The 9,291-nt window shown below is 49.5% G+C and overlaps 1 pseudogene; it reads right to left on the bottom strand.

The window, feature by feature from the left end:
• Positions 1 to 635: 635 nt before the first annotated feature.
• Positions 636 to 9,291, bottom strand: part of LOC123426530 — a 13,113-nt pseudogene continuing 4,457 nt past the window's right edge.

The following is a 9,291-nucleotide window of genomic DNA, read 5'->3' as shown; positions in this document are numbered from 1 at the left end:
CAGTTTTTAATTAACTAAATTAGTAAATAATCAGGTAAATTAGTTTGGTGAGGCCCACCTGTCATGCTCTTCTTAATTTAATTAACATAATTGATTTAATTAGATTAGGTTTAATTATTCAAACTAATTGTTCTAATTAATTATCCACACTAAACAAATGTTGATTAACTTAACTCATTAACTTTATAATTAATTAATTAACTGACTAACTAATTAATTAATTAGTTAATTAACTTATTTATTAATTAATTCATTTATTATTATTTATTTTATATATTTATTTATTTTAAAAATGTTCTAAGGAGGGTTGGCCTCATTTGTCATAGTGTCAAGGGGGCAAATTGCCCCAAATTAAATACTCACACGGGGGATTAACCCCCTGGTTTTACACGGAAGGTGGTCGGGGCCGGCCGAATCAAGCCCAAGGCCATGGCCAAATGGAGGGAAAGGTTGACCGCAGGGCGGCCGACGTGGCAACACCGACGGAAATGGCCAGTGGTGGGGCGAGCATAGAGCGGTGCGAGCGGGCGTAGCCGGTGGGACGGGGCGCGCGGAGAGCACGGGCGAGCGAGGGTTGGAGGCAGCATAGGGAAAGGGGGCGTTGGACCAGATGAAGAACGAGGAGAGGGGACTGACTACAGGTTGTAGAGCGTGGCAGTGTGTGCGGTGGCGAGGCGGGGGAGGCGTGCGTTGGTGGAGGCGCGGTGGATCTGACGAGGTGGCGCCGGTGGGAGGGTTCCGGCAGTGGTGGCCGTGGAATGAAGGAGGGGCATCGGTGGGAGGGTGCCGGTGGTGGTGGCCGACGTACACAGGAGGGGCGTCAGGCCACGAGGCGTGCTGCTGAGGGAGGGCCGCCGCCGGAGTGGCAGCGGTGAGGGGCGGGGCACCAGCGACGGGGCCCGGAGAGCTGGCGCCGGCCAGTGGCCGGAGGGGCGAGCTTTAGGAGAGAGGGCCACCACCAGAGTGGCACCAATGCGGGGTGGGCGGTTTTGGCCGGGGCAACGTGGAGCAGTGGGGGCGCAGTCGCTGCCAGGGGGTGAGGGAATCGGGGTGAGGGAAGAGTGAGCGCTGGGGGGTGGGTGCTAGGGTTCTTGGGGTTTTATAGCCGAGGAAAGAGTTGGGCCTGCCTGTTGGCCGAATGGACCAAGGCCGAGTTGTGCCTCTGAGGGGGAGGGGGTTTATTCTTTTTCTTTTCAATTTTCTTTTAGTGTTTTATTTATTTTGTAGTAATAATCTCTTGTAAAAATAGGGCATTTGATGTAGTATTACTTTTGCAATTTAGTGCAATCTCATAAATTTTTTAGATTCACTATTTGTAATAGACTAAAATTAAAAGGCATTTAATATTGAATTGGCCACAGTTAATAATTATTTTGAGACAAAAGGGGGCTTGATAAATATGATTTCATACTTTATAATTATCACATGAATATTTGCAATCTAACCATGATTTTTGTTTTCTTGTTTGACAAAATATTTATTCCACTTATTATTTGAATTTTGAATTTCAACAGAAATTTGAATATGAGAATGATCGGAAGTTTGATCACGCGTTGTTTAGCAAAATGATTAGGCATTGATCATGGTCATCACTCTAGCTTAATTACAATGATCATTGTAGCATCATTCGGGGATGTCACAACTCTCCCCCACTAACAAGAATTCTCGTCCTGAGAATTAAGAGGTGGAAGGAAAGAGCTCGGGGTATTCATCATGAAGATGATCCTTGCGTTCCCAAGTTGTTTCCCCTTCAGAATGATTTGACCTCTGCACTTTAGGGAACTTGGTGACCTTGTGTCGAGTCTGACGTTCAGCGTGGTCGAGAATGCGTACTAGATGCTCTTTATAAGAGAGGTCTTGTTGCAGCTCAAGCATATCATGATCCACTATTCAAACAGGATCTTTGAAGCAGCGGCGGAGCTCAGACACATACAAGACATTGTGAACCTAAGAAAGGTTCTCCGGCAGTTCCAATTGATAGGCCACTCTTCCACGCCTTTCGAGAATAGTGAATGGACCTATATAACGAGGAGCTAGATTGACCTTGATGCCAAAATGGTGTGCACCTCTCATTGGTGTGACGTGAAGATAAGCCTTTTCGCCAGATTGATAGACCATATCTTGATGATGACGGTCATACTGACTTTTCGGACAAGACTGAGAAGCCTTCAGGTTATCATGAATAATGCAGACTTGATCTTGAGCATGTTGGATAATATCCGTACCGAAGGGTGATCATTCCATTGGATGGTGGCTCTGGAATTTCATACGAAGCCAAGTGTAAATCGTACTTTGGAGTCAAGGATGTCTAGGAGAGTCAGGTTTCAATTCTGTTGAACTTTGGGTTATGGGTCCACCATGTGGGCCAAGAGTATGGAACTTTTGGTTATGGGTCCACCATGCGGGCGAAGAGTAGGCAGAGCGGTGACATCTTATATGGTCTTGGTAGCAAGACATGTCAAAGGATAGCCTGTCAGCTATGTTGGCAACAACGTCGGTACCAAGGGTGGAGAACGAATAGAACCATTTTCCTCCTTGTTGGAACGAGGCGGACAAATAGGCAAAGTACTCGTCCACCGGCGGCTACTAGAATGTTATCCACAATAGTAACAGGGTCTTACTGACAGAGTTGTATACCGAGGTGGTTACCTAAGTAGGGAATTAACATTGCTTAGATAAGTTTAGATTCAAGAAAGGTTAAACTGACCAATGGGAAGGAAAATGTGTTCACAAGGAAAATATAGACTATGTTATACATGATAGGTCATCAAGTACATAACCATTTTGATAAAAGGGCAAGGGGAATCATGATGTTTACCCATACCATGCGGTTTGGATAATTGATGAGGAACAACTTAACATTGCGCGTCCAATGTTCCTGTTGACAATTGAAGTACCACATTCGTGCTTCGAGGTAGCATCGACATGGTCATCAGATAAAGGTTGGACTTTGGGCACACAAAGGATTCATCAAAAATAACTTATAAAATAAGTCATATAGTTCCGCAAGGAAGATGTCGAATCTTACCTTTGGAAGAATTTATAACAATAGATCCTTCGGCCCGGTGTGCCAAACAAGACATCACCGTACCAGGTTACACAAACTCCAAATTTATAACTATTGATAAATGTTCCAACCATCATATATGCCTAAGATTCGGATGTGATTGGTGTTAGGGCACCTCAGGCTTAGGATGCCTGAAAATAAAAGATGATGATGCAAGATTCTCAGGATTTGAACTACACAAGCAATTCTTGGATCATGAGTTGGATTGTAAGACACATGAACACAATGTCAAGACAAGCGTGCCCACATGGAATTCTTACAATCAAATGCAACCGACTTGTGATTTGAGAACCATCACTGAGGATATCAAGGCCCTTGTGTAAGCATGTATTAGCTCTTATGAAGGAACATAACTTCCTTGATCAAATCGGTCAGTGTCTTGGGGTGCTAAGAGGAATTATATGAAGTGAAGATAAAAAAACTTCAAAACATATAACACATCGCACATGCGTGAATGATTTGGGATTACCCGAGAGGAAGAGAAACAAAACTTTGTCATATTCACAGCGGCAAAAATGAACGTGAACTCTAGGAAAACACTTCTTCGATCAAACATATTCTTCATGACCTAGGCACAAAGATAAAGATTTCAAGAGCTTCATCGTGAACCATAAATAAGTTGAGGGTGTGGCCAATGGGCTCGGCGACAATCCCTCAAGATTTCAGTAGGGATGAATTTCCAAAATTATAAGATCAAGGAGTGTCGGTGCACTAAAGACTGGGGTCTCTAGTTCGCCGTACTAGTGCGCGGACACCGGCAACCGCTCCACAACGGCAAGGCGCGTAACTGGAGCTTGGGGTGAAAGCAAGACTCAGAAGCCACCAAATGCTGATTGCAAGCCCCCGTAGGCACTCGCTTGCCGGGAAGGAAGTAGAGACCCCGACAGGAGCTCCCTGCCGGGGAGATAGACAATCCCACGGAGAGACCCTCCTGCAAAGGAATAAGGACCGAGCCCCGGCAAGCCACCCTTGACGGGAAGATTCACAAGGACTCGGCAGGCCATCGCCTCCCTGCCGAGAGGAACAAGAAGAGCCCCGGCAAGGTAACCCTGCCGAGAAGGAAGAGAAGGCCCAAGGCGCCCTCCCGACATGTGAATGCCTCTACCGACATGCACGCCACCGACGATGCATGAACCATGCGTCCGCCCGCACGCCAGCGCAACACCCCGAAGTTGCCACGTGTGGGTACGTGTCCAACCCTCCCTGAATAGGTCAGGGAGGTCTATCAAAGCATTTAATGACCCTCTGACAAGGTAGTAACATTGTAACTATCGGTCGGCGCTGTTTCACTCTGAACCCACTGTTCACCCACTGAGCCACTCTGGTGACCCCTTCGCCTATAAAAGGAGGCCCGGGGCTCAGTAGTAAGGACTTTTGGCTTTTTTACCAATCGAAAGGTTGTAAAGAGGGACAGATGTACAGTAACTCCAAACGCATAACTAAACGAATGCAGGAGTAGGGTTTTACGCACCACACGGCCCGAACCTGGGTAAAAAGATCTTGTTGGGCCCTGACTATTGGTTCTTCTCTTGGCGCGACTCCTCTCCCCGCGAAACGAGCAAAAGGGGGACCGCTGAGGCCCCCGATAGGTGTCGATCCTTCAGCAACATCTTTGGCGCGCCAGGTAGGGGGGTCGTCGGAAGCAGGCCGGCGTTAACGCCACCCCGATGCGACGAGCCGCTCGTAGGCTCCATGGATCTCAGTTCGCCGCTGCATCTTCCCTGAGTGGGAGGAGGAAGTGGCTGCTCTGCCCGCGCGAGAGCTCATAGCGCCTCCATAGGTGCTATGCGAGCGCGGGTGGAAGGAGCGGAAGCCCCCGAGCTCCGCATCGCTCGGCCAACGCACCTCCTTGGAACATCGCGCTGCTGTCGAGGGCGTGACAGGAGGCTTCGGCCACGCTTCTAGCGCTTAGTTCGACGGAGACACATCTCCGGAGTGTTGGATGGTCGTCGATGAAGCATCTGAGGCCCTGAACCGTCCCTTTACGCGCCCTCCGGCTCGCATTTCTCCCTGGAGCGTTGTGACGCCCGAAAGATGCGCTCGAGGGCTCTGCCAGCAAATCTCTTGCAAAACGGATGAGAAAGTGATACGCCCGAGCGTGCCTCTTTCCTTCAGAGTGGCCAAAGCCCACCGGCGAAAACCTCATCGGCAAGAAGGCCGTTGGAGGCAACATCAGCTTGCCGGGGGTACGGGTATTCCTCCCCGGCAGCACCTTCAGACGTTGCGGCTAGGAATGTCGCGCCGCGCGAAATAAGTACAGAGGCAAACTTCTTGCCAGACTCTTGGTAGATTAGTTGTATCCCTTTTGAAGCATCGAGTTTTCTATGAGAACTCCGTGCGCAGATGGACCTTTCTAGGATCAGTGCACTCCGACTCCGTTTTGAGACTGTTCAATGACTTGAGCGGTCACAAAGCGCCCTTATCTCGTTTCGAACTTGCTCAACATGTGGGACGGCTACGTAGCACCTTATTTCGCCTCGAGCCGTGCTCGACGATTTACATGGTTGCACTGAGTGCGGCAAGGATCCTTGCTGGTGATGACCTCCTCTGCCAAGTTTTGTGAGGATCCTCAACTCTAAGTACTCGCGGTAGGATAAGTCCAGACGGCAAGCATCCGTTAAGTGCAAAGGAATAATCATACAAAATGAGCGTCGAATAAAGGATGCAACAATTCATTCATTTGTGTGGATACATTTGATACCACTTACAAAGCATTGTTGTCCTAACCTAAAGACTCTGTAGTTTGACGAGGAACAACCTATGCGGAGGAGTGACATTCGAAAAGACAAAGAGCGGACCAGCCCCCGGCACAACCCAGGCTGGTTCCTCCTGGACCTGCATTGTGTAGGGGATAACCGCGCCGGAGGATAGGGCAACCAGAGGAGATAAAGGGGCCGGAGCCAATGGTCGCGCCCCCTCAAATACGAGGCGTCGATGCAGGCTCCGACAAGGTGCCCCCACTAGACGGGGGAAGGGCGCGAGCGGGCCCCGGTGGCAGGGCCAGCAGTCAGTCGGAGCTCGGGGAGTCGTACTCCGACTTGATCCCGAGGGATCCCGACCTGCCAAGAGTGCCACTGCCGCTGTTGTCCCCCTCGTCGCTATCGCTCGAGGAAGGAAACTCGACGCCGCTCGAGTTCTCTTCGCAATAGCCGAGACGCGCACCTGTACGCCCGTAAAACTTGAAGGATAGCATATTTTCCTCCGCTAGCTTAAAGCGGAGGATATGCCCATCCTCGAGGCTGTTGGCGTGGGCAAAGCCTTTCTAGCCTCCCCCGAGCAACATGGAGTGGCGCTTCGGGTACTCCATGGGCGCCTGCATAGCGCCGTGGGAGCAGCCGTGTGCCCGCAACCACAAGACAGGAGGCAATGCAGTCTCCATCGCCTTAGAAGAAGGGCGGGGGAGATGCAAATGGCCCCACAGAACACCGTGCAGCTCCACGACGAACTCCAGCGTCGTCCCGCCCGAGTGCCCGCCAAGCCGAGGAGAAGGAAAAGACGCTGGAGTAGCACTCCGCCTCCCTCGAACACGACCCCGACGTCTTCGTCCTCTGGAGCCTCTCCCGCCACGGTCGACGGGGCTGCCGCTGGCTGCAGCCCCTGAAGCTATGGCATGATCCGAGCGGGATCCCCTTGCCGCCCTGGCGGCCGACGGAGGTTGGCCCCGTCCCCTAACCATGGTTAGGGGCGGGTGCCACCAACAAATCTGAAAGAAACAAGAGAAGACAAGGAGACAAGCGCTGAAGTCTTCGAGAATGAGATGGGTGTGCAAAACGTCCGCGCAAACACCCTAATTTACACGGAAAAGCTAGCTCCACAAGCCACCGCCCCTGTCGTCCAATTACCCTCAAGTCACGAGTGGAACATGGAACCACCCTGAGGCGCCAATGCATGCAGGGGCAGGTCCATCCACGCCCGGGGATTTTGAGACCACGATCGCCACTTGACCGACCGCCACTCCGCATGTCCTACACGTGGTAGAGGCATTTTCAGGGAATAAAGAGGCAATCACGCGCACACCCTCCCACTTCGCGCGTTCAATGCGCGACGTGGGGAAAGATAGCCTATAACGGCTCGATTTCGATAAACCCGGCGCCCGTGAGTCCGTGCACCGCTTTGGGCTTGGCCAACAACGCCTCGCATGTGTGTGTGGCCCAGGCCCGGGGGCTCCTATCGGTGCACTAGATACTGGGGTCTCTAGTTCCCCGGACTAGTGAGCGGACTTCGGCAACCCCTCCACAGCGTCAAGGCGCGTCGCTGGAGCTTGGGGCGAAAACAAGACTCAGAAGCCGCCAAATGCTGATTGCAAGCCCCGACAGGCACTCGCTTGCTGGGAAGGAAGAAGAGACCCCGGAAGGAGCTCCCTGCCCACGAGATAGACAATGCCATGACGAGACCCTCCCACCAAGGAATTAGGACTGAGCCCCGGCAAGCCACCCTTTCCGGGAAGATTGACAAGGCCTCAGCAGGCCATCGCCTCCTTGCTGAGAGGAACAAGAAGAGCCCGACAAGGTAACCCTGCCGGGAAGGAAGAGAAGGCTCGAGGAGAGGCGTGGGCCCAGGGCGCCCTCACGACCTATGAACGCCTCCACCGACGTGCACGCCACCGACGTTGCAAGAACCACGCGTCCGCACACACGCCAGCGCAACACCTCGAAGTTGCCACATGTGGGTACGTGTACAACCCTCCCTGAACTGGTCAGGGAGGTCTGTTGAAGCATTTAATGCACCTCTGACAAGGCAGTAATACGGTAACTATCGGTCGGCGCTGTTTCACTGGTGAACCTGCCGTTAACCTACTGAGCTACTATGGTGACCCCTTCGACTAAAAAAGGAGGCACCGGGCTTAGTAGTAAGGACTTTTGGCTTTTTGACCAATCGAAAGGTTGTAAAGAGGGACATATCTACAGTAATGCAAAACGAATAACTAAACGCATGCAGGAGTAGGGTTTTACGCACCACGCGGCCCGAACCTGGGTAAAAAGATCTTGTCAGGCCCTGACTTTTGGTTCTGCTCTTGCCGCGACCCTTCTCCCCGCCAAACCAGCAAAAGGGGGACCGCTGAGGCCCCACATATGTGTCGATCCTTCACCAACAAGGAGATAGCATTTGCCAAATCAAATGATATAATGATGTATGCTCAAGGAAACATCAACAATTAAACATTGACTGGAGGGTGCACTCAGAAATATGGACTGAGTAGCACGACCAATGCTAAAATGATGAGTGAACAATGAACACACTAATTATGAAGCAATTAGTTATTAACTCCGAAGCAATAGGGCTCCTAGAAGTATTTGGAATCACACATCAAATTTCACTTGTCGGTATTCCGGTTAGAAACAACATGGGGACCAAGAATGTCAAGAATTCTTTAAGAGGTGCAACAATCCTCACAACATTCTTGACATAAAATATGGTAATGCTCAAAGGTAGAAATTAACATAAGTTGTATAGCAAGGAACTCAAGGGACAACAAAAAATGTGATCAAGTTTGTGTTGTAGGAAAAGAAATAACATTGTTGCTGATAACACAGATCATCGACGGGAAAAGGATGATATTTATCATCATGAACTCGATTAATATCCTAGAAGAGGTGAGGATGCTGATGATGATCATGACATATTTGTCGAGAAGTTTCATGAAGATGTAATCGTTCAGTGACAACATCAAGCAAAGGAATGGTGAAGCAAAAAAAGGTTATCGGAACCACAAATAAGATTGCTAGCTCAGAATCTAAATTTCCTTTGAATACAACCAACACGATGTTAAAAGCTTGATGTGAGCTTGACGCATGGTCAAGTTTTAGCATGACATTGATGATGTAGCTTAACAGCTTGGAATGACAAGATCAAGTACAAACTCATATAAAAGGAAGATTACTAAAAGTTGTTGAATCGCAGTGCATATTCGATTCAGTTATCGGTCTACTTGAGTGTCCAACAACTCAAATTACGAGGAATTTGAAATTGAAATAGCATAGCTGACGAGGAGCTCACAAGGAGTGATATAGCTCCGTGATATTCTCGAGCTACAAGGGATAATACTCGGAGGTAGATCAACATTAAGGCTAGGACCAATGTATTGATGTGAAAAAGATAAGTTCTTTAACTTGTCTACATATGGGATCGAAAGAAGAACAACCCTAGTCAGAACCACGATCGAAAAGGACAAGTTCATAGATACCATATCAAATTATACCAAGGGAATTTTATTGTTACGAGAA

The sequence above is a fragment of the Hordeum vulgare genome, chromosome 2H (assembly GCF_904849725.1).
Source record: "Hordeum vulgare subsp. vulgare chromosome 2H, MorexV3_pseudomolecules_assembly, whole genome shotgun sequence".
NCBI classification, from domain to species: Eukaryota; Viridiplantae; Streptophyta; class Magnoliopsida; order Poales; family Poaceae; genus Hordeum; species Hordeum vulgare.
The sequence above is the reverse complement of the archived record's forward strand: the minus strand, read 5'-3'. Positions and strand labels throughout refer to the sequence as shown.